This window comes from Teleopsis dalmanni, chromosome 2 (genome assembly GCF_002237135.1).
Source record: "Teleopsis dalmanni isolate 2A chromosome 2, ASM223713v2, whole genome shotgun sequence".
Lineage (NCBI taxonomy): Eukaryota > Metazoa > Arthropoda > Insecta > Diptera > Diopsidae > Teleopsis > Teleopsis dalmanni.
In genome coordinates this window covers 124,484,377-124,512,042 of record NC_051847.1, presented here as the reverse complement: position 1 = coordinate 124,512,042, position 27,666 = coordinate 124,484,377, and positions in this window count along the sequence as shown.

Here is a 27,666-nt window from a genome sequence, read left to right as displayed (position 1 = left end):
TTGTTTACCAAGATACGGTTTCACTATGGATCAGAAAGTAATTAAGATAATTAAAAACTTTTGAACTATGGAAGGTAATATCAAATAATCAACTAAAATATTTAAAAAGCTATTAATAAAAATTGGATAGAATAATCCATATCCAGCATTGGAGTAATTTTAATAACATATATTTATTATTATACTGCAGCACAGAGCTAGTGAAAGTATTTTTTTATAAATATCAATATCGTTTCAAAATCAAGTTTTTCATAACCTTATTAGAAATATATTGTACTCTCCCTTATAAAGAAGGGGATTACCTTCAACAAATAATAGCCTATAAGAAACATATACCAAACTTACAAGCTACATAATGAAATATGTAATCAACCAACGTTTGCAACTTGGACTTATTATTATTATTTTATTATATATATTATACTATTATTTTTTAATTATTTTTTATTTTATTATATATTTTTATTATATTTTATTATTATATATATAATTGCTCTCTATATGGATATGAGATCCAAAATAATAGGTAGATAAAAACGTTCTAAATTGAAAAGTTATGAATACGACTAGAAATATATTCTATTTATTCAAATAAATATAATACTAACTTTACAAAATGGAATAGACTAATAAATTTTAAAAATAAAAAATTATTATTAAATAATTTAATATAATAATAAAGATAATATTAACACTAGAATTTAATTAGAGATATAATAGTAGAAAATTATAAGGTGTTTTCCACAAACTTATTCAATTAATTTATAAATTAGGCAGACATATTGTGTCATGGATATGAGATGGTATATTGACAATATTTTTAATGATAAGTTTTACTGATCTTCTTAAGTTTAAATATTATAGTTCTTAAATTGAAGAAAATTGTTATATTTGTTATTAAAATATAAGAAGACCCTATTACATATATGTTATAACATATGTTAGAAGGTTTTGAGTTACAAAACTTAACTTTGTAATTAACATCTCTTAATTATGAATGGATTGATAATGAAGTATAAATCCTATTGTGACTTTTTTATGGATAGAGATAAACAATACAAGATCTGCTTAATAAATCAAACTTAAAAAAACTCGAGATATTTTTAAATAGTTATATACGTAATTTTTATAGCAGAGTCTTATACTAAATTGTAAACAATTTTGCTCTTTTTTAAAATATATACATTAACGTGATGAAATAAACCTTTCTTATCAAAAATATGGACTTTTTTATATAGTACTACCTTGTAGATATTAACCTAATTTGATACATTTCCTAAAAATGTGATATATATCACTTCATTAATATCAACTCTATCTTCATATTTTATTTTATTTTAATTTGTGGAACCATTTAATTTACAAAAATTACAATTTTGATTATTTTATTTTTCAGATATTAATAACAGGAACACTATTATAAGTAGTGCATATACAATAGTTTATTTATAATCTATATCATAATACTTAAAGTATAGCATAATACTTATGATATAATGTTATTTCGTCTCCTTCATAATTTATATATTTGATTTATTAGTGATCATAAAAAAAATATACAATAATGCACTGATAGAAAAATAACTTGTTTATTCAAATATTTTTAGCTGTATTTCTACAATTATCTAAAAACAAAAACAAATTTCAAACATACTGACTTCTTTTCGTTTGAGTAACTGTACGCAGTATGAAATATTGTAATATTGTATGAAATATTATTAGTCCTTTACTTTTGTAAGCACATCACAAAAGAACAACCACTTATTTCAAAAATAACATATGAAACAACAACACTGCTGGATTATTTAGTTCAATCTTTTTGAAATCGCTTAACTAATAAGCAGCTCAAATCGCATAGTTGCCAAGACTAAAAATATATCTATTGTGAACGATTTTTAAAATTAACATACTTACAAAACTTCCTGTTTATTGTCAACAAATATTTTATAAATAATACTTAATTCTTTTTAATTTTCTTAAATTAAAAAGTCATGCCCAATTCTTTAAAAAGCCTGAAAATACACATTTTATTCACAATCATGTAAAAAATAAATTAAAAATTCATGCCCAATTCTTTAAAAAGCCTGAAAATACAAATTTTATTCACAATCATGTAAAAAATAAAATACTCTTATCCATAATTGCAAAGAATTATTATTCATTTTCGAAACTTTAAGTTTGAATTTTATTACATGTTTTCCATAAATAAGCCTAACAAAATTTTGAGTTCTTCCAGAGTTCTGTCATCAAAATTAATGCGTATCTTGTATTGTTCTTTTGCGATATGCTTACAAAAGAATAGGTCTATATATTATTAATATAGATTACACTAGCATAAGCATGTAATTTCGGATATTAATTAAAACATATTGTTAAGATTTTGATTCAAACTGTATGCCTTATGTGTTGGATTCCACGGTATCCTTTATTGATAATACCCAACTAATGCTTAATGTTTCGCAGTCAGGAGATCTCCTTTCTTCTGATACGATATTTCCTTACAATTTTACTTTCTAAGAAAAGCTGTAGCAGTTCTTATATTTGATTCCTTTCAATATGATTCGATGAGACAGGTAATTTCTTACAACGACTGGAAGAATTGCCTGTTTCACTTTCATCATACTTCTACTCACTCTTTCATAAGGTTTTTCCTAAAAAACAAGGTTCTTGCTTACTCATATTTGTAATTTTTATCTTCTAAATTTCAATGGCATAGAAAAGTATTGGCCAAGCGATTCCAGCGAATCTCGCCTATTTAAGAAGTCGAAGTCATGTGTGCATCTAATGTTATTTACATTCCAAACTTTCTAAACATGTTTACTGTCGTCTGTTGTAGGGTGCATTCAAGGAAAATGAATTTAAATAAAATTTTCAGGAATATTATGTAAAAATCTAAAAATTTTCTATGTTGGTGGGTTGATTTATATAGATGATGTTAAAAAGCAATAGCAGAGGTCATATACCATGGCTGTTTTTACAGATTTTAAAAAACTTTAAAATTTGTTCAAAGTATACAAATTGTATCACTTAAAGTTGTAAATATCTTTTATTGTTGTACGGTATGACATACAAAGATACTTACTCTGTGATTAGGTTTCATACAATTTTTTACTAAATTTCTTATTTGAAAATTAATTTAAAATAGCCATAATTGCAGATCTGTTATCTGCACTAATATTTCGTACTTAGTTATTTTAAATTGTTTTACAATTAATAATTTTATGTTTGAATTATTAAATTGAATTGTCAAGTAGTTAGTGATTATTTCGGTTAGGTTTTACAGAATATGAATTAATTATTGATATTTAAAAAATTGTGCTCTGAATATAATATATAAAATACTTTTAATGAGTATTTTATGAACCAATATTTAGTGAGTTACAATTTAGACATTTGCACATAAGAAATATTAATTATTTTAAGTGATTAAGAGTCACTGCACGAGTGTGTCAAATATGTGGTAACTTAGGGCTAAGACCTACTTTTAACCCAAAAAAGTCCATCAAATTTTTATTTTAACAATAAAACGAACAATTACTTTAAGATTTTGTAATTGAAAAACAATTTGTTCCCGTTAAATTTAACATCTTTACACCTTTTTCAAATTGCCTAACCTACTCCTCCTTCTTCTTATAAAACGGCAGCAATAGCTTGGAAGCCATAATAGCTACCATTCAAGAAAAGCACCTTCCACCGCAGCAGAGTCACAATTTCAGTTTGGATAATTATTGGGTTTGACTTGAAGTTTAATTTGCATACCTCGTCGTTTACCTCAACTGCAATGACACCATCACCATTGATGCTGCTTCGGTTGCTCATCATGAGAATTATTTTTCAGTTGCAATTTTAAAGTTAAAAGTGCCACAATTGCAATTTGCTTAATCCATTGTTTGCTTCTCTTGTTTATTTCTATCAATATTATTTGTTTAATAGTAGTTAGATTTTAACAGATTCCCACTTCAATTTTTTCAATTGGATAAGTTATTAATTATATGCGATTATTTGGCCTTTATGGAACCAAAAATAACTCACAAAAAATCATAAAATTATTTGTTAATGGTTTTTTAGTTTGAAAATTTTGAAAAATATAAGTGCATTCTTTAACAACGTACATACTTTACAATTACAACTAAATCAAGATATAATATTATAATCTACATAACATAGTCTGTAGTAAATTACAGTTTATGGTATTAACAAACAGAAACCATCTCTTCTATAAAGAGAAGAGAATGATAGAAAGAGAGAAAGATATTGAAACATAAACAAGAACGAGATAGAAAGTGATGTAGAGAAGAGAAAGAACTTAAATTTTATTTTAATTAATTAAAAGTATTAACTTAAAGTTTGTTATATCTTTATTTGACCTATTGTATTATATGAACCTGTAGAAGTTTCAACGAAAAAACATAGAACCTAAATCAAACGACTCTATGGTGCCTTAGGTTACAATGTGTACGCCATAACATTTTTGAAGCAACAAAACAAATGCATTACTTAGTGCAACGAGTTAAAAGGCTTAAATGTATGGATCTAATGGTTATCAAAAAACACTGTTTCGCATATATAAAGAAGTGGAACGTATTTCTCTGGATCACTTTATTAAAACATTTTAAGTGTTAGTTACACTTACATTAACTTAGATATTACATTAAAGGCATACTCAAGACTAATTCACAAACTAAAACATGAGCTTGCTGGGATAGTGAATTTAAAAGCTTTTTCTCAATCGTACGCTTTAGGAGAATTGGCAAATGTTTTTATATTTTTCTGTTGCACTAGAAACCTGACTTCAAAACAGGAATTTACCTCGTTGATGTGAGTGCGAAAATTAATCTGATGGCTTTTTATAGATTATTTATAACTATACCTTCGGATCTTCAGATGGATAACCTGTTATTCAGACATTATACTTTTCTAGATTCTCTTCTGCATAGTTAGTAGATTTTATTGCCGAAAATATAATTTAAAAATAATATAATAAGAAACCTTACTACCTAAAAAATAGACCCAATATTTTTAGGTCTATTTAAATAATAGACCCAATATTTATTTTATTTATTTTTTAATATGTTTTTGCCAGATTTATATTTTGGTCGCTCTATTTTAATTATTATTATTATTAATAAAAATAATAATAAAGATATCGAGTTTATACTAATATTTTTTATTATGGGTAAACTATCTTGTGATTAGATGTAGTAACATTGTTAATAATTTCGTTTTTAAATTACTGCAATTAAATGTTGAGATGAAGCAATATTTCATCTTTGGTTCAAAGGACAATATTTGCAAAATTTTTAAATCTTGTATTACCAAATTTTAGATAAAAATATAAATAAAAAATGGTTTAATATATTGTGTATACATAAAATATTAATTTCCATTAATAAACAGAAGTTTAATATGTTGTTTTATTATACAAAGAAATAATTTTCAATGTATTTTGTCCATTTTTAATACATCATCATTATTATTATTATTATGATTTAAACAAAATTACCTCTTGTTTATTATAGCCTTAAGTAAATGATTTTATTCATATTACGAATATATATACTCGTATTTATAGCATATATGCTACAATATTTTTAACATATATACCTACTTTATTAATATATGTTAAGGAATATATTGAATTCACTTTATTTAATTTTTTATTAGCACTTTTTTATTATCAATTTGAGAAAATAGTTTTTTTAAAGGTAAATAGGGATACAATATTTCATCAAAATTCATAAAAAAAGATTTATGTACTTTTTTAATTTTTTAAAGTCTTTAATCAGCAATTATTAACCGAGTTTAATTCAAGTCTACTTAAAATATTTATAAAAGTAAAAGTAAAATTATGGACTTAATCACTCTATAATATAATAAATAAGAACTAATACCAGATAATAGTAAGAGATGGATGAAAACTGTTTTCGCAGCGCATTTGTAAGTATAGTACAGAGTGTTATTAAATCACTCAACTTTTCAATAATTTAATTGAAAAAAGAGCACTACAACATTTGACGAACATTTGCGAGTACATAGATACATTTTAAAATGTCAATAAAAAAAAACACACTAATTAAATATTCTGTTCTTTTATTTTGTATTATTTGTTAGATGATCCAAATAATCTCCAGAGGCTTTTGCTCCATACCCGCCATTCCCTGTCTCAAACCTCAATGTTATGGTTTCTCCACCGTACGGAGAGTGTTTCCATTTATGTTCTTCCTATGACTGCCGCTTGCGACAGAACAAAGTCAGCAAAGCCTTGGCTTTAATAAGAAATATTATGTATAGAAACATAACTATATAAAATAGTTAATAGTTACGATAACTATAAAATTTGGAAAATATGCACATCATTAAAACTAAGCTATTTTACTATCCTAGAAAAAATACGAAAACAGAAAAACTTTGAACGTTCCAAACATGTGCAAATACCTTTTTCAAAAATACCCAAATATAAAGCATAAATGTTATCCTTATACGTTATTATCTGCTTTATCTTTGCGTGTATCAGAAGATTAACATATATACCTTATGATCAAAAAAGAACAAGAATTAAAAAAAAAAATTCAAAATTTTAATTTTTAATAATTTTCTTTATTATCGCCTTCAAAGTACTCTCCTCCTGCGGCAATTCATGCATGCTAACGCTTGATCCAATTTTCCATACAAGTTTTATAGGCCGCCGAAGGTATGGCCTTTAGTTCACGAAGCGAATTCTCTTTTATGTCCTCTATTGTCTCAAAACGTGTTCCTCGAAGTGGCAATTTGTGTCGGGGGAAAAGGAAAAAGTCACACGGGGCCATATCTGGAGATACGGTGCTTGGTTGATGATATTGGTGCAGTTATTGGCCAAAAACTGCGACACAACCAACGCTGTGTGAGCCGGTGCGTTATCGTGGTATAAAATCCATGAGATTTTCTTCCATAAATCTAGCATCTTTTTGCGAACGAACTCACGCAAACGACGCATAACGGCCAAATAATACTCCTTATTGACCGTTTGACCGTCCGGAAGGAATTCATAGTGCACCACACCACAAATATCGAAGAAAACAGTCAGCATAACCTTTGAAGCACCATTCGGTCGATTGTTGTTTGGTGGGCATGTCACATTAATAGATCCATTTCTCATCACCAGTTATGATGCGTTCGATGAATGTGGGTTGTGGTCACTATCTGCGTTGGGAATCATATCTTTGGCCACATCAAACGACGCTTTTTTTGAATGAAATTCAGCTAAAAATCGCCACACGAAAATATTTCGACTTCTTTGTATAGACACGAAACAGAAACTAATAGTACGATATGCGTTAAACTTTGACAGAATGTGTATAATAGTGCTGCCAGTGTCAAAATTAAAAAAACTTACCGATTGGATAAGCGCGGGAATTTATAAAATTAAAATTTTCGTTATTTTTTGATCACAAGGTATAATCGCTATATTTCGGATAACAATTCCAACTAAAAAAACCAAAAATCTGTGTGCTTCAGTACTCGAAAATGGACCAGATATTTCTAGTACAGGTGAGCTTGAATAGAAAATGTAGACATTAGTTTTTTTTTAAGGTCGCCTAATCATTCTACGATAATAATTACATATAACACCTACCGCTGCATATACCTATAATCATAGTAGAATGCTAACAATTAAAGTTTTAAAAAACTTATGTGACACAGAAAGCGGTATTTTAAAACTATAGATATATAATAATACACTATTTTTTGCAAACGACGCCTCTGATATATATTTGCTGTGTTGTAAACACTTATAGCAACAAAAATTCCAGTTTAAACATGAGAACTTAATTATTTTCGCTTTAAGTTTGCGAAAAGATTTATAATAATTAGCAGCAGTTTTTTTTTAAAAAAATCTTCCACGCAGAGTTAATTAATTATACTGGTTTCAGTAAATTAGGTGCAAAATTTTTTCTAGTGCCTTTCTCTACACAAAAAATGCAAAATACTATACAATAAAAGTAAAATGTAAATTATTTTATTTATTCTTTTAAACGGTAAATAAAAAGAAGCTATTAAGTTTTTTTTGTAAATTAATTAAATTAATTTTATGTGATTATATATATAGATTCTACGTTTTAGGGGACTGAATCTATTAGAATCAGTAAAAAATGTAAAATACAACATTTCAACATAATAGAACAAAATACAATGCAAAAACAACTAATACAGATTTTTATTAAAATTAGTTAAATTTTTTTAAATGCTTTTTGAAATTAGATGAAAGAATATTTTATAGTTTTTATTTTTAACTTATTTTACATAGATTTGACTTTTTCATTCATTCTGATGAAGAAGTCCAAAAAGCTTAGACACATCGAAAATATTTTTTTTATAGATATCATCAATTCCTGTATCTCCCATTGACGCATAGGACCTCAGTGCATATAGATGTACGCTATGTAAAATAAATTACAAATAAAAACTATGGAGAAGTCTTTTATCTATGTTCATAAATGCTTTCTTAAATACACAATTAAAATTGAACTAAAAACAACAGATTAAATTATAATAATATAATCGTATACTATATATATGCGGTGTCATAAAATTTAAGATAAAATATAATTTGTGTTTGGATATAGCATGTTGTCTTTTTTGTCGTCAATCTATACTGAAAATGGTCATAAATTACTAGAAATATATTCATTCCGACAGTCATTATGTTACAAGGAGCCAATAACAAATAACCCCAATTTTTTTTCTCGAAATGAGCTGCTTGTATTTATGACACCAATTTACAATATAGGTTCAAATACTTATACAAAGAGACGAAATTTCTTTAATCGATTTGTTTCTTTATTCTGAGCAGAAAACTTTACGATGTATATAATCCCCAACGTATTCATCAATGTACTATGAATATTTTATTCATTCATTGTTTTTTCACATAAATGCCCGAATAAATTTGGTGTGGGCTGGAAATGATTTCAAATTTTGTTCCAAAACTAACATATCGGATATCACCTGTTTGCTGCCCATAAAATATATATATGTACTCGTATAGTGTAGTATAGCAGGTTAAATCCAGAACATTGTAAACAAATTCGACTTGTTTATACCATATTACAGGTGAACTATATATAAAATATATATTATATATATATATATTATATATACACGTAATTATATTTCAAATGGTTCCAAAAAATTAAAAAACTGTAAAGAATTGTTGATAGGTTTATTGTGATATGTATTTGTATCAATAGATTTATGTATTATGGAATTGAATTCTCTAATTTAATTTATTGATGTTGCTAAGATTACGAATATGCAAATCCAATCTTTATTTCACAAAAACTTGATGAAAATGATATTTATATTTCATGATATTTCATTTAAGATTGTTTTATAATTTACTGTCTTTTATTGTACAAATATATATGTAGAACTTCTGTTGGCCGTATAATCACCGATAATATATAATAACAACGTTTCCAGGTAGCTTCCTTCGTTATCCTTTCATGTTCTCTAAAATATATAAAATGCAGCCAATTATTTTAATTGCTTTTTAGTGTATTAAGGGTACATTGAAAACAAAATCGTAGAATCACTACTCTAAACTGCAATACCACCATACGAGACTATGTATATATATAAACGCAAACTGTAGACTCTGCGAAGAGAATGAAAAGTCAGCTACACATGTGCTCTTAGAATGTACTGCGCTAACGCACATAATGAATAGACTTCTGGGAATATATTCCTCTACGAAATAGTCAATTAAACTCTGTAAAGTAGCCACTATACTCCTCTTTACCGAAGCAACAGGGCTTGGAGACATACTCTAAGCCCAGACGGGGGCACAATAGACCCAACGGTCACAATGCCATATCCCATAACAATAATAATAATAATGGGTACATTAAACCCAAATAATGATGGGGAATGGGAAACATTGGGCCATAACGAACTTTTTCCAACTGTTACGATTTCTTGCCAAGGTTTTAATTTCTCAAAAGGTTTTTTCGCTTGCTTGGATTTCTTTCTCTAGTGTTCGCTTTCACGTTTGCTTGGGTGTACGTGATCTTCTGCTTCCTTGAGGATTCTATATTAATGCTTGTTTGCCTCAAAGTGTGCCCGATCCATTTCCATTTACGCTTTTTCATTTCGTTTGCTATAGGAAGTTGGCGGTATGTTGACCATAGTTCGGAATTTCTAATAGTGCGGGGCCACCAAATTTTCAGAATTCTCCTAAGGCATTTGTTTATAAAGGTTTTTAACTGACTTTAGATCTGCATACCTCCTTGAGGAGCCTGTAACCATTCTGAGATTCTATATCACGATGTTGGTAAGCCTATGAGTTTTCGTAAATAATTTCAGGGCTCTATCCTTTATGTATTTTTTGATCTGATCAATCTTGAGTTCTCTTAGGATGTCATTCATCCTAATGTACCATGGTGCCTTGAAAAGTCTTCTCAGAACCTGGCTTTGTGCAATTTTTAGCTGGCGAATTGTAGTATTTGAGGCCTTGCTGAACGCTAATTTTCATATCATTCTTATTTAGGGTCGCAAATTTGAACAAAAATTATTTGCAACAATAATCGATGAGCATTGTTTCTTTCCTACGTTGCATATTATTACTCTACCGTTTTGAATGAAATTCTTTAATCATCAACTAAGAATTCTTTTCTTGTTTTAGTAAAAGTTTTCATTTATCTTGGTTTTCGTTTGTTGTCATAATAGACCTCTTTTGTGGTTATTAGTTTTTTATTTATCGTTCCTTAATATTTTAAATAACAAAACAACTAAAATAATAATTTGAAGATAAATTGCAATAAAACCCTGTCTACTTCTTCGGAGGCCCCCTGAAATATTTCATAAATCATTATATATTTCATTATAGTATGTTTATATAAAATAATTTGTAATGTAATGTTATGAGTCTTTAAGATTCTAAAACTTATTGTTAAGCTTTAATTTAAAGCGATTCATTAAAGGACATATTGTTAACTACAAAAAAAAATTGCAATTAAGAAATTAATTTTCGATTCTTAAAAACAATATTACTTTATGGTTTAGAAAACATTTAAAAAAAATTTTTTTCGATTATATTAGCAACAGTAATTTAGAATTTATATAACCTATGTTGTAACTTGAGTTAGAATCGACATACGGATAAAGCTGGTGTATATCCGGTTACATAGTAAAAAGTCTATTTTAATGCTAATAATTTAAAATAATAAATATATATAAACGATTTTGTTTATACATACATGTAGAGATTATTACATAGTTTTTTTATTGTACATATAAGAATAATAAAACAAATTTACTTCAGTATGATATATTGAAATATTAAAAAAATATTGTAATTCCGTTAAAAAAATCGTCAATATTTAATGAAAATCGCCTTAGTAAATATCAAATATTAAAAATAATGATTCAATAATTAAAATTTATGTAATTTTTTAAGCCATAAATCAAAACACAATAAAATTTTCCTAATTGAGCTCGGAACACGCAACTCGCGCGCAGTGATTTGAGCGCTTCAAATGAAACAAAACTGACATCAAAACAACGTCCAATTGAAGATGAGCGACACGCAATCCAACGTAAGCCAATAGAGCAACTGGCCAAGACTCTTAGCAGCAATTTTTTCTGATTGTCGCTATTTTGTCAAATTTGTCATGCGTTCACTTTAATGATATTTGTTAGCAGCTTTTGTGAAGATATCGCCGTGAAATTTGGCACTATCACTGGATTTTGACAATATTGCAAACAATTATAATTTTTCTTCTTTATTCGTAGTTCGTAGTTCGCAGTTCGCAATTCGCAATTCGCAATTCGTCTGATAATGACTAATAAAAGTAACTTAGTCGAAGTAATTTAGTTTGGAAATGACAAAATTTCTGATAAAATCTTTAGCAGCTTTAAAAAAGATTTTTGTATTTTTGGATTTTTGTATAAAAAATTTAAATTCCCACGAATTTTTGACTAAAACTGTATGATTAAATTTTAAATGGAATGGAAGCATCTTTCAATTAGGCATTAAATTGGAGGCAACGGTACAGAAGTGCAAATCTAACAGAAATGTTTTTATTGTGAATTGAATTTAATTTATTTTGTTTGTGGTTTGCATTGGGGCATTCAAATGACATTGAAATGCTAAAAACAATATAAAATATTGCATAAATCTTGTGGCTTGGAGATGTGCGATTGATTGTAATTAATTGCAAAGAATTTATTCCGGTTTGATGTTCAAATGTTTACATAAAAGAAAACATTTTCTTGGATCTGCAGAATACTACAAAGTTAACAGTGTCATAACATATAATTATTGTGTACGGCAGATAAACTTTGGCTGCAATAAGAGTATAAGTTTTAATTAAAAAACTGATTATGAATGTACTGATCATTAAAGATTGATGCCTAACAACTATTAATTCGATTGACACAGAGTGCACAATATGCATACATAAATGAGCTACAGATATGTCTCAATTTAATGTCAAAATTTTTGGTTCTCAACTAGACAGATGTAAAAGACACAGAGACACGGTCGAGACCAGTGACATATAGAATGTACTTAATAAACAATAAACGAATAACAAATTTAAATTTAACTTCTAGAAACACCTGACCATTTTTTTGTAAAATAGACAATTAGAATATTAACGAATGGTATAAATCAGTTATTTTTAAAATATGTAAGCGCTAAGCATTCGCAAAAATAGGAAGGGCGATCCGCAAATGTAACATATATAGTGATGGAAATAAAACTCTGTATACTCCGCTCATATAAAAGCAGTTCTGAAACTGCTTTATGATAAATTTTATGGTAGACAATAGCGTGTTGCATATACTCCAAGACGGTCTAGACCAAGATTCTCAGAGCTTAAGGGTTCCCAATTAGATTATTATATTACATTATTATTATAGGTATTACTAAAAGTAATAGCATTCGCAAAGATAGGAAGGGCGATCCGCAAATGCAACAACTTCGAACTACATCCAGATGCATATACAGTGATGGAAATAAAACTCAATATACTCCGATCATAACATATAAGAGCAATTCTCAAAGTGCTTTATAATAAATTTGACGGTACACAACAGCAAAATAGACTTTGAGTATACTTCAAGACGTTCTAGACCATGATTCTCGGATCTTAAGAGTTCCCAAGTAGATTATTTGTAATAAGTATTAGTAACATTAACAGACTACAATCATAATATTTTAATTATGTTTTTTTAATTTAATCACAATTACCAAAATCATTGTATAATATACACAAAATATTCTTACTTTTCAACATTAGATATTACCAGTGGTGGTTATATACGTAATATTCAAAAAAAGATACAATTGCTAATTAAATTTATGGCTTCACAAAATTATTTTCAGCTTGAAAATGGAAACTATTTTGGAGCTATATTTTTTGTGATATTCTAATAAGGTACTTTGTTGTAAAAAAATATTACAATAATTATCACCATTAACAATTTGTATTTTAAATATATTCCGGTTTCAGTCTACAAACATCGGTCCAAGTTTATATATTTAGCTATAGGTGTGGCTAAATATGAGATACTAAAATAAAACTCTTAACTGACGTATCGGGACCGAAAAATATTTGCAAAATAGTAATGAATCGAATTTAATCAATAAAATTGATTGATCTGTACATTAAGCATAATGTAAAATGGTTTCTTTTATCTTTATGCATTTTGTAAAATCTTTATGTTCAGGGACGAAAAATTTAAAAGGATTTAACTAAAAAATACAAAATATTAAATTTAAATTATTTTGAAAATATTTGCACTGTTTTATATAAAAATTTGATTTCAGTACTATTTATTAAATGATTTGTTTAAACATAAATGTATTCTTAAGCATTCAATAGAATTTAACAAAAAATAATTTTAAGGAATGAAGTGATATAAGACCAATCAACTGAATATTAACCAATCAAAAATGTAAATAAAATGTTAATATTATATTTGTCTATATGCTATTTCAATTTAATTACTCATAACTATTTTGAAGCACAATTCCAGCTTACTGTTCACAAATTATAGACTAAAATTGTTCAAAATATCTTTTTCTGCTTAAAACTTAACATAATTTTTATTTTATCACAGTATCTTTACGACTTTGAGGTAAATTCAAATGTTAAGTCCTCTGTTAATATTAACAGTTTTATGTTAACTTTTATAAGACATTGCTGTTCATTGTTTTGCTGTCAGCATTGGTAAGATTATGTCATACGAATTCGCCGCAATAAGTCTATTGTTTTGTACAGTGGTACGAAAGTTAAAAATGTGCTTTTTTTTTAAGTTAAAGAATTGAAGAGTTACTGGATACAATTAATTAAATATTATTGATTTATTTTATATTTTTTAGACTGAGTATTCTATTAATATGTTTTTTTAATAATAAATTGACACTCAAAGAACCATTTGAAATTAATAAAATTCATTGGATCATAACATATAAAAATTAATAGAACAAAGCAACAAATATTTCATGAAAATATTTAATTTAACATTTTAAGTTTTTCACTAAACTTGTATAACTCTACATTCCATCTACTCCTACATTTTTGCAAATAGTTTGAAATTAATTTAAAATTATTTGCCGATACAAATTATTTAATATTTCCACTCCAATAAAGGCTAACTTAACCTATTAACTATTCATTATAATTAATATCATTGCCATACAATGATAATATCATAATTCACTTATTTAAATCTTGTTATTAATAACTTTTATTTGAAACTCTACTTGTTTAAGAAGAATTACATTACTAAGGAAACAACACAGTACAGTACACAAAATTTGTACTAAATTGAATGAACCTTTGTTCATTTATCAGGTATAGTTTCAGTACGAATTGATGCATTTAAAGAAATAATTATTATAAAAATATCTAATAAAAATTTCTCATAGAACCAATATTGTGTTGATCATAAATTTATTGAAAAAACAGTTTTAATAATAATAAAGAAAACTTCACCTTAACATACTTTAAAAAAAATTATGGAAACAAATATGAGAAACATTCGAAAAATTCTTTATTTTAAATTGTGCTAACAAATTAAAGTAAAGGAATATTTTTATAAAAAGGCAATAAAATTTATAAATTATTTTATTTTGTTCATTATATTAAAATGAGCAAGATCAAAACTACAGCAATTATAAAATAAACATAGATACTAAATTATTGAAAAAGTGTTCTATATACTCTACCATTAAAATAGTGTGTAAATTTATGATAATTAGTATATAGTGATTAATATATATATTAATAATTATATATTTTATATATAATTATATATATTTAATAATTAATTGAGTTCTTTATTTTCAGTCTATGCTAGAATTCACCCATTAGAAATACCAAAGGGATTAAGTATATTTGATTGCTCTGATATGTTACAGTAAAAAACACTTTGCAACTATTTACAAGGCACAATCGCTATTGTTATGTTATGTTTGCCTCTTCTGAGTTAAATTCAAAATATATTAGATGTGGCTTTAAACACATAAAAAAACATAAATAATAATACAATATAAGCAAACTATTTAACTTTCTTGTACCACTGTGCGGCATTTAGCTTATCATAAATGTTGTTGTCTTTGCTGCTGTTGTTGTACATCTTAACTTATTGGTAAAGATGGCCTGCGCGCTTGCCAAATAAAGCATTCAGATATTGTTAACGATCGTGTGAAGACGTTTGTTGCTCCTCTTTATTTTTGTTACCAAATAACTTTAAATTGGTAAAAGAACTACAAAGTGCGGTTTCGTTCCAAAAATTAATTTTTTTTTTAATTTAATTGTGTTTTTTAAGTGAAATTAAAAAAATCATTCATTGTGTAACAATTGTGGATAAATTTGTAAAAATGTTGGCAAATAATTGCAATTAAAAAAAACGTATATTTATTAAATAAATATTTAATATTATTTTAAATGAAATTAGTTAAATATATGAAGTGCAAAACAAACAAATAAACTGACTTACTTTTTATATATAATATTCATAATATAAAATAAAGATAAAAAATTGTTGTTAAAAATCAGAAAAAAATTTAACTTTTACTGAAAAAACATAAAGCCGATAATATCACGTTAATGTGCAAAAAAATTTTAATTTTATATATTTCTTAAATATTTTTTTATTAATACATTTTATACCTAAACTAAATGAACTTAAAAAATTGCATAAATTGTAGGAAAAATTGAATTACAATTAAAAATCGTAACAATTTTTTATTTAAAGATGTTGCAAAAATGTAAAACAGTTTTTCTTAGTTCTTGAATAGATGAATTAGAAATCTAGACGTATTTATATAGTAGCTGTGATTTTTGTATATTCTTTTTAATTTTTAAACATTAAAATTCCGATTTTTTACCTTAAAGTGAAAAAACAATTATTATTGTTCTTAATGATTAATTTATAATTCTTTCTTCTTTAGGGAATAACTACAGGAAATAATTAGAATACTTAAAATAATTTATTTAATAGTTTATTGCGCTATGTTGTTAGAACTTTATTTTACTTGTACAGAATCAGAATTTATTTATTTAACTTGAATTAAATGTGAAAAAATTAAAATCAAATGGAAAAATACAAATTAAAAAATTAGAAGTTCGTCGCCATAAACTTTCATTTGAATCTCCTAACATAAATCTAAAATCTTCAAGTTTAAAAAAAGGACAATATTGAAAATTTTCTTCATTAAATTAAACCAAATTTAAAATGTCACATTGAAAAACTTCGATTGAAAAAGTTTTAATTTTTTTTTATTCAAAAAAATAAATATCTTAAAAATTAACCAATTTTGTACAATTTGATATTCTGTTCAATTTAAAATCCTCATCCTTTAATATCTTGACTAACGCAGTTTGAGTTTTTCCTTTTATTTTTAAGTGCGCCATTTTCATATAAATCGCTTAATATTTATTTATATTTTTTTATACTACATATATATATGAAAGAGACAATCTGATAGCCTTTGTCTAAGAAATTTATATTTATACGAGTAATATATTTTTTCCAAAAATTTCACTTAAAATTCTTTTATTAAAAGAAACTTCGAGACCATTACAACATTTGAATCAGAATTTTGATATCAGTACTACATTAATTTAATATTAATTAATATTAATTTAAATCAACTTTTATAAAAAATTTCAAATTTTTTACTTACCCTTACATAAATATATCTTTAGTTATAATAAGTTTTATACTGCTAAGATTGTACCATAATTTTTGGATATGTTCTGTAAAATAAAAAATAAGAAAACAGAATGCTTAAATATACATTAATATTAAAAGTTTTGGAAGAAAATATACATAATATAATACAAATAATAAATTCATATAATAAATATATACAAAAAACAGGTAATAAAAAATATATAAAAAAGTTTTGTTAATGTGACTAATAATTTAATGTCAATACTTATACAAATATTTGTGATTACAGTTTTAAATATTTACAAATAGCCGTAATATTTAACAACATAAGACTTTTATTTAATCGATTTTAAAGACTTGATTGTTAAACTATTAAAAGCAATTATAATTGTTGCTAAATTAATTAATGGCAAATGTTTAGCCGGTTTTTGCTTCGCGTACATTTTCAACAACTTAAAATGATACATTATAATTTTCAGCAAATTAAAGTATTTGCACCATTATGTGTTTAGAGAAATAAATAATAATATTAAGAAAAAAATATGCTAAATTAATGTATCACGTTTCGCAAAAATTATATGCTTGATTTTTTGTAAATATGTACAATGGATTAATCTTCTCAATTGGTTTTGCTATAAATGCATCATTAATATCAATGAGCCGTAGCTGAGTATGAAAAGGTCAAGGGATTTGATGGAAGCAATTTAGACTTAAAAATTGTAAAACGGCATACGTAATTTTTAATTTAAATATGAAAAGTGCTGCATTTATGTTTTAGGCATTAATCATTTTCTATAAATATTTAATAAGTAAATTTTCAAATTAATTATCAATCACTCAGTACATTTTGTATGGAGCAAATCAATCAAATAAAATGGATTCTCATCAAATTGAAACGTCACTACTTACTATACAGTTAATTATTTAGTTATTATACTGACATATAATTACAAATCTAATTACATACAATTGAACTATTTAAGTCCAGTATAAGTCCAGAATAGCAGAATAATAATGCTTAAAAAGAAACACTGCGATATAAAGTGATTTAAAAAATCCTATTTTTTATTAAATATGTTATTGTATAACATGTCTTCGATTTAATTTTAAATGACTATTTACAATATATAATATCATATGGCGTTTTCTTTTCCTTGCTATTCGAATCCAACTTTTAAGTAGTTTTTTTTTGTCATAAAGGCGCGTCACTCTCGGCAAAATAAAATTAACATTAAAAATTAATTTTAGTTTGTTAAAAACGTAAGAAAAATTTCAGGTTAATGGTTAATAAGATCTAATTTTGCTTCTTAAACGAACCTAGCATATAACTATAATAGAAAACTCTCTTTTGGAATCAAGGAGAAAGGTTCTCAGAGTATTAATCGGAACCGTCACAGATGAACATAATATCACTACTATGGGTGTTATCACAAATCCAACATATAAATCTTGTCTCCAGCATGTAAACAATGCTGAAAATATTCTCATTGATTCCCTAGCATTTGCAAGAACCAGATTATAATTGTTGAGTTATAATGTCCCAAACACAAATAGTTGTCATGTTCACTGTTCCCCTAGCTTCTGCGATTTATAGAGTAACTTATAAAATATGAGCAAAAAGTACTATATCTCCCATTTCTAACTTTATCTTCTATTTATATTTTCTTTAACTTGTCATTTTTTCCGCGGTTAAGTTGTAGTATAATTGTTAACTGACTGAGTGTTTTGGCTTCCTAATGCTTTTGCATTATAACCAAACAAAAAAAAAATTAGATATAATATAATTATAATGTGAGGATTTGATATCATTTTAATATCAATTTTCCTTTTTATATTATATTGATTTAAGATGATTTCTTCATAATCTTTTTTCTTCTATCATCAACTTATCGACAATTATTGTTTTTTTTTAAATACTTCCTTTTTTCTTTAACCTCATTTATCATTTCAGAGCAATAGGTATAAAAAACCATATTAATTTTATTGCTTGCCCCAAAACCTAAACTACTTATTTCTTCAAACATCAAACCATCAACCTAATGAATGATGTGTAAAATCCAGCTTTTACATTGAAAATGGATATTTTTATGCTGGTCGTAAATGATACTAGTTTTATAAGTTAACTGCAAAGCTTTTTAATGGGTGACTTTAGTAGAATAAAATAGTAGCTTAAATATATATTTTTGCTTACGATAACATTTAAGATAAACTTGTTCAGTAGATAGTAGTTTAAAAAAGAAAATAAAATAGAAATAAAAGTAATTAAATTTACTTCATGTTTTTAAGACAAGATATTTGTCCACGGGAATGATAGAAGGATGTACAGTCAACTTAGTTAATTACTTTTTTACTTTACTTTTAACTAAATCAAAAAAGCATGATTTAGTGAAATTGTACAAATCTTGTATTTCTCTTTTGAGCTTATGGGAAATCCACTTAGAGAATAATTACTTAAGGGATTTAAAATAAATTTTTAGAGATTTATGTTATTTAATTTTTAAAGATTTAATTAATATTATTTTGATTTTATTATGTTTATTTTATTACAACATGTTTATTGCTGATTTATTTATTATCTATAATATTTTTTTTTATATTATATTTATTATTTATAGTACTTTTTATTACTAACTGTTTAATATTTTATATTATGTTAGAGTGTTCCTTATTTTTTTATGTCATACTGTTTTAATTCATTTTATTTCATCATTCGTATATACAATATTTTCTTTATTATTTATTCGTTTCTATTTCATTTGTTACATCTTTGACACAAATTTTTTTTATTTTGATTAACTTTATTATTTTATTATAGGATATCGCTCTATCCTCTTTATTTTTATTTTTAATTGTTGTTTTGATTTTTATTTTCATTTTCATTTATTTTATTCTGTTTTTATTTAATTCATTAATATATATTTATTATTTATAAATTACTCATATATATAATTTTTATTTTATTATGCTTAATTCATTTTATTTTGTATTTATTAATTAATTTTTATTTATTTCTAGTAATTTTTTTTATTTTAATTTTACTTACTTTTCATTTTATTTTATTTTATTACATCTAATTTTATTTTATAATATTATAATAAAATTCATTCAACTATTTAAAAATAAAATTTTGTTATTTAACTACTATTTAAAAACCGTTCGTAATAATAATTTAAAATAATTTATTTTTTAAATCAAATTTATTGTTAACAGGAATTTTTAATCACTAAAATACCTATTTATGGTATTAATTGCATAGTAAATGCTGGCACCCATAGCACATGTATCTTTTAATTTGAGTATCTTTTTTAATACTTCATTTATACGTAAAACTGTAAATCTAATTTCTGTAAGAAGTTATTGTAATAATTTCTATAGCTAGTTAACATAGTTTTTTTAACTGTAATACCATCGCCTTCTTTCACATAAATTTAGTTGAAATTATTTCCAATTTTGAAATTGACTGAATAGTGCTTTTTTTCAATATCAGAAGACATAATGTAATATAGAACTTTACTTTTAAATTCAAAATTTTTCATATATTCAACTAGATTATTCATCATATATTATAATATAAAATCAAAATTAATTCATTTTCATACTTCAATTTAATTAATGTAAGTGCTAAAATAAAGCTTTTTTTTTTTAAAAAATTTTGTTTTTAATACATATTCTAATATTAAAAATATATATTATTAGAAATTTTTTTAGAATGCAAAATTATAATTTTAAATTAATTATATTGAATTGTTTAATAAATGAATTTTTTAAATTCAAGTCTAATATATAGACATTTTTCATGTATAGGATTTAATGCAATAGTATTGATTTTTGCAACATCTTAAAGTAAACAGGTAGAAATAAGCTTAAATATATTTTATGTAATAAGATCGCATCTTTGCCATATTGTATTGGACTGCATTTGTCTTACATATGGCCATTGAAGCACTCATCGTTTTTAAATGCACAATCACTTTGTATATATAAACAAAAAATATAAATTAAAAAATAAATAAAAATTTAAAAAAAATTTATATATAACAGAAATAATATAATTAAATCATATTAAAAACATATAAATGTTTAGTTTGAATACTTGTAGTAATTACACTAACAATTAAATTTTTAAACGCTCTAAAAAGGCTGTAACCAATATTGAACAAAAAAAACCTTAAAGCATTAACTAAAAACTAAACGGTGCAACTTAGTTAAGCTAAAAATTTCGAGTATCTTTCGAAGTAGCAGAAATATCTAAAAACCCACAGAATAGAACTTATATACTGACATGCTGCCTCTCAAAGGTAAGTACAAAGCATATTTATGTATTTATGTTAAGCTCATATTAACTTTCAAATCTGTAAAGATACAGTTTATTGATTTGAACTAAAAGTGCATATGACCGAGCAAATGCAAATGTTATACTTAAGATATTTCAAGTATTATGAGTGGCCATAGGAGAATATTTTTTTTGCAATTTTTAATTTAAATTTTTTCTCTTATGTAATTTTTTGTTTCATATTTTTTGTTTTGTTTTGTGTTTTCTAATAAAAATCTACGCATCGCATTGTTGCTTAAGGCTTTGATAAAGTATCTTAGAGTTTCATTTTCATACTTTATGGCCAATATTGCTCAGCGGTTATTTTCTTACCAGTTAAAGTTGCTTATATTTTTTTTCTACTTTGATTTTCTTAATTTTTTTTTTCTTTTTTTTTGTATCTAAGTTTTTGCATGAATCGTGTTTTCTGGCGCTTCATTTAACCTTTCACAAATTTTTTACACGGCGCGGCCGTTGTCTGTTGTTCACCGTAAATGTCATGTTGTCCATTTACTTGCAGTTTCTGTTTAGTTCAATTTATATAATTTTTATTTCCAGTCTTTTATTAACTATTTTTACCTTTCCAAGCACAATGCTCTTCTTTTCTTATTTTCTATTTATAATAATGAAATATTTATTGGCATAAGGAAACAATGAAAGAAAAAGTTATCACTTTTTCAAATGCTGTAATTTCTCATTTAATTAGAGTTTTGCACAAAAATATGTATTTATATTTTTGGAGTGCTTTAATTAAGTGTTTATTGGTTTTTTTTTTATTAATATTAATATTAAAAAGTGAAAATTTTTTATATAAAGGACAAATCATCATATAATATAATAGTGCAGCCATGAGATCTACACGTACGGTTAGAGAAAAATAAATAGCCATTTTATGTTAGTGTTTTGTTTTTACAGAGAACACCTTTTCTTATCCATTATCTAATATATATTTTTTTTATAATATATTAATTATATTATTTCACAGTTATTATAAAATAAAACATATCAACATAAAACATAAATTTTTCATTTATTTTTATTCAATAATAAATTCACAATAATTTTGTCACATATATTGCTTTAAGAAGATATACGTGCAAATAACCTACTTCCAGGGTAGCAGTTTTGATTTTATGTAGAATATATATTCAAAATAGATATTGTCCTTTATGGGCAAAATTTAATTATAATTTAAATTTTGTTTAGATTATTACAGTCATTCTAGGAATCGAATATCTGTCAACTCAGTGCCGTAAAACAATTAGAGAATATAATCTATATCATACCTTTAATTAATACAAAGATACTCGTCAAGGGAAGGTCACAAGTGCTTGGCAATGATAAAGCAGATATTAAGCACTTTCCTTAACCTTCTCACAGTTCTTGCAAGAGTTGTTAATAGAAATATGCTCTTATTCTATAAGAACATGTTTTTAAAATCGACAGTAACCCAACTAATATGTAATTGATTGTTCTATGAGACAAGTCATCAATAAGATTTGCCCCACGAAAAATTTTCGATTTATGTTCTTGTATGTAAAAATTATGATCGTAAATAATCTAAAGGAATATAATTGCTATCTACTATTTACATAAGTTCATTTACAAAGAAATAAAAGTTAATTATGGTTTGTTGAGTATTTAGTTTATTTAGTTTTAAATAACTTTTCAAATTGCATCTTTCAACTCTTTTACAAATGCATATAACGTTACCTGATAATGTTATGTTTCTGTTAAAAAATGATCTAAATACCAGTAGCAACCTGTGTCATAAAATATGTGATTCACTTAAACCCTACCACGTAAGTGCAAATTTAGAAAGGCCTTTAGCTGACTAGGAACATTGCAAATGAATAGTTTATTTAACAGTATATATATGTATATATATACTTTATAAATACTTTCAGTGACTTTTTTATGTATACTCGCAAAAATTTCTATTGAAGCTAATGCTTTTTATACATGCCTGACAAGCGGCATTTTAAGCTGGTAGAAGTTCTACAATCTACAGAAAGTTAGCAGATTCATAATATAAAGTGAATAATTAATCTTATTTTATTATCATTCAGGTTATTATTTTTATTTATAAAGAAAAAAGAATTTATTTATATTTATAAAGAAAATTAAAAATAAAAACAATTTCTTTAATAGCGTATAGTATAGCATTAATTCCTAATAATTATATGTATAGAGACCATATGTGCTGGAAGTATGTAGGACTGGAAATCCGTGAAGGTACTCATAATGGTTTCCATAAACTTTCTTTTAAAATATATGTAATATAGTTATGAAATTATAGTTAATTTCAGACAAAAATTTCTTCTATTACAAACTCTGGTCTAAATCGTCATTGATTCTAAAAGCACGCCATGCAAAATAAAAAAGGTAGTTTTCATTAGATAATTGTCATAAAGACAATTAAAGATGAATACTAATAGTATATTATAACAAAACGATTTAAAGGAAGCAATGATAACAGTTTTTTATATGCTGCCAAACCTAATAACTATCTCGGAATTTGTGCTTATTTTCTAATAAACACAACTGAAATAAGTACTCAAAACGAAATAGTTTTATAAAAAGTTTAAAATATTTTTTAATTATATTAAATTATATTTAATTCAGTCATATTGGTAATATTATTATATAAATATAAAACCTGATAAAAAAGAAAATACTGCGTCTAAAAATACCTTTTTACTATATGTTTCACTTATACAGTGACCCAACATTATCAGTAATATTAATGTTTAAAACCGATGTAACAACTATCAGAGCTAAATGCTATAATATTTTTAATGTCAATAAAAAAGTTATAAATGTATTGATCACAGAACCTTGCCGGTATGTTTATGAACCGTCATGTAGATGGTAACTCTAGAGTTACCTGTCACAGATACCGACTTCCCGTTTTCTCTTGTAGAAACTAAAAACAATTAATAATAGATCATTTATATAGAAACATGCGATCAGAAATGTTGTTATAATTTTAGAATATTTATATAGATATATAAGGGAACGGCAGAAAACTACAATATACAACTAATGATAAGTTTATATACATATCTTACTTTAATATATGTATGTGTAGATTTCATGCTTTAGTTAGAAATTAATACATATTAAAATTGTACTAGAATTAGGTGTTTAAAACACCTACAATAGTTTGACTTTAAAAACATAATTACAAAAATTTTCCATTAATGATTTTACTTTATTCAGTGTTTAAAGAATTTGTGAAATCATATTTTTTGACCTAACAGTATTAACAATAGCGATCCTTGAACTAAAGAGACAGATTATAGAGTATGAAATGCTTATTAAATTCAACTTCTATTGCAGTTTTGTTTAACTTTTGTACTTGATTTTTGTTTATTTAAAGAAAAATTTACAGCAACCTTCTCTTAAAGATGACGAAACAAACTACAATTAAAAAAATTGTAATTCATAACTTGCAATTGTTGTTTATGATAGTCACAGACAACAATTTAATTCAATTTGAAAAACTAAACATAAATAAACAAAAGAAAAATGTTCATTTTATGTAAATTTTCTTGTTTTTAAAAACTGCAAAGGTGAACAAAAAAAAAAAAAATTTTGTAGACATTATATAAGAAATATTTGCTTTAAAAATGCCTTCTAGAACTACGTGCAGTAAAACAAAATATCAAAAAAATTTTTAAAAAAATATATAGCTTTAGAGTTAGTTTAGGTTACTGGGGCCGTCCGAAACGCATTTAGACCATGAGGTCCATTGCGATACCTTTAAGAATTTGACATCTATTACTATAACCATTCAGTACTGGCCACAAACCCATTGACACGAGCTAGGGAAATAGAATTTAGCTCTCTAAGTGAATTCAAAAGTGCGACCCTAAGTAGGACAGTCTATGTCTTGCGAAAGCAGACATATACATTTATTTCATCTGTAATATGTGGTACCATGAATAATATATTTCCTAATGCAAATTAATATTTCTAAAATATATTATCTTTGTTAAAATCATATTTGGTAAAAAAATTAAATAAATATACAAAGCATCATTATCGATAATTAGCGTTTTTCTTCTAAAAAAAAATGTTTTAAATGTTTGTTTACATAAAGTTTAGATACTTATCAAAGTATTATTTATAAATTGTAACAACAATTGACAAGATTGTCAAAAGGTACCCCAAAACTCAAGCCAGTCATATGTTTGTTGGGTTAAAACACGAGTGATTTTGATTTCCAAATGATTTTATGGCAGTGTACACTCATACATCAAATTCTAATAGATAATGGATAGCTGAACTACATTCACTAAAAATCATGAAGCCCCATATTAGTGAATTTGTTTTGAACACGTGTTTCATAATATTGTGCTCTTTGAATTGTAGCAAATACTCATCAATAGTATATTGATTTACTTTTTCATTGGGTTTTAAAATAATTTATTTAGGTGATTCATTACAGATATGTGTAATACAAAGTTGTCTTCAATTAATGATACACTAATATTATTATTTTATATTTTTTTTGATTCAGAGAAATTCATACAGAACTTACAAAAATGATAAAATATTACAGAAAAATGTAAATTGAAAATCACATATTTGCTGTGTGTCAAATTGGTATATAATAAAATGTTGCATTATATTAACATTATTTCTCATATAAATTTTTTAATAATTAGCGATCTATAATATAAAAGACTTTTCATTAATTTATATAGGTTTGTAGTTTCCTACCATTTCAGAAGACTTTAATTTCTTCTTCGGACAGAAGTGTTAAAAATAAGTACTTCTTATCAAAAGAAAAAGGAGTCTATGTTCTCTAAAAATCGGACATACACAAATAATGTGCTATATATTTTCAATTTTATGATGATTACAAAAAGAACTTTCATATATATTAAGTTCTCTATCGTTCAATTTAAAAACTCCACTTCTGTATTTAAAAGGGTATGTCCTGACTGTTTTCGTAATAAAAATTATGCATAATGTCATATTGCAACTGTGGGTTCATGTCATGAGATCCCGACTAAGTGAGTGTGTTCACTTACTTTGTATATTGGTTATTGGTATTGGTTATTGATAGACCCAGTCTCTCAGTACATGTCTTTGCCAAGCGTAAGTTTAACTAGTATTCAAGGAAGATTAAAAATTTTACTGACATAACCGAAATGTGTTTACAAACTGCTTTGGTTAACCCGTTTCTATATGGAGCATATAGTTTCGGGAATTAGTAGGTAGAATTAAAATCTATTTTATTATATAGGTATATAAAGAGTTGTTTCACTTATTCATAATGTTTATAACCCCAAATTTTACTACCATAGAGTACGATTGAATATGCTGCTGTTGAAATTAGAATATTTTGAGTTTGTATGGAAAAGTTATTTTATTTTTGTTGTAGGAGTGGTTATGGGTAATTAATATCCCAAACTGTTTATATTTATTGACTATATTTACCCGCCTTTTCCGAAACTTCTACGACAAAACATTATTAAATCTAAGACCCTCTCTAAAAATCAATATCCTAATAGTACTTAATTGCAATTGAAGTTTTTTATTACGACAAAGATTTGCATATCGAGATATAAGTACTAAGTAAAACCAAGAATGGGTTTCAATATTGTATTTTCCGTCTAAATTAAAGAAATTAAACATTTTTTTTAATTCTTGATACTGTTTATCAAACCATTCATTTTTTGACTCAAAACGTTTTTTTGAGAACTGCCCATCTCACGCATCGTGACCTTTTTCCTCAAATACATATAGTTCAGCATCTATCTGCATATTAGTATTTACATAATAAGAACAAGTTGTCATTTCTAGACATTTATTGTATCTAATTGCACAAGCGTCTTTCCAACGCATTTGTACGAAATTACTTCCACACTTGACGGTGATTCGTTGCTTGTGATCACTAGATTTGCCAATCCACTGATATTAGGGACAATATACAAACGCTAGTATATAATTTCATTTATCAGATATTATTATCAATTTCATTAAAACCAATTTCATTGCGTGCTTGATTTCGTAGCTCTCTTTCCATATCCATAGTCATAATGAGGAAATATTTTAAAAAGACTTGTTTTCAATCACTAATACAGCTTTCCAAAGTATACCTAAGTCACAATGTGGGACATTTTTTTGTAATGTTAAAATATTTCTATATTCACCCAACAAGTTATTTTATTAAT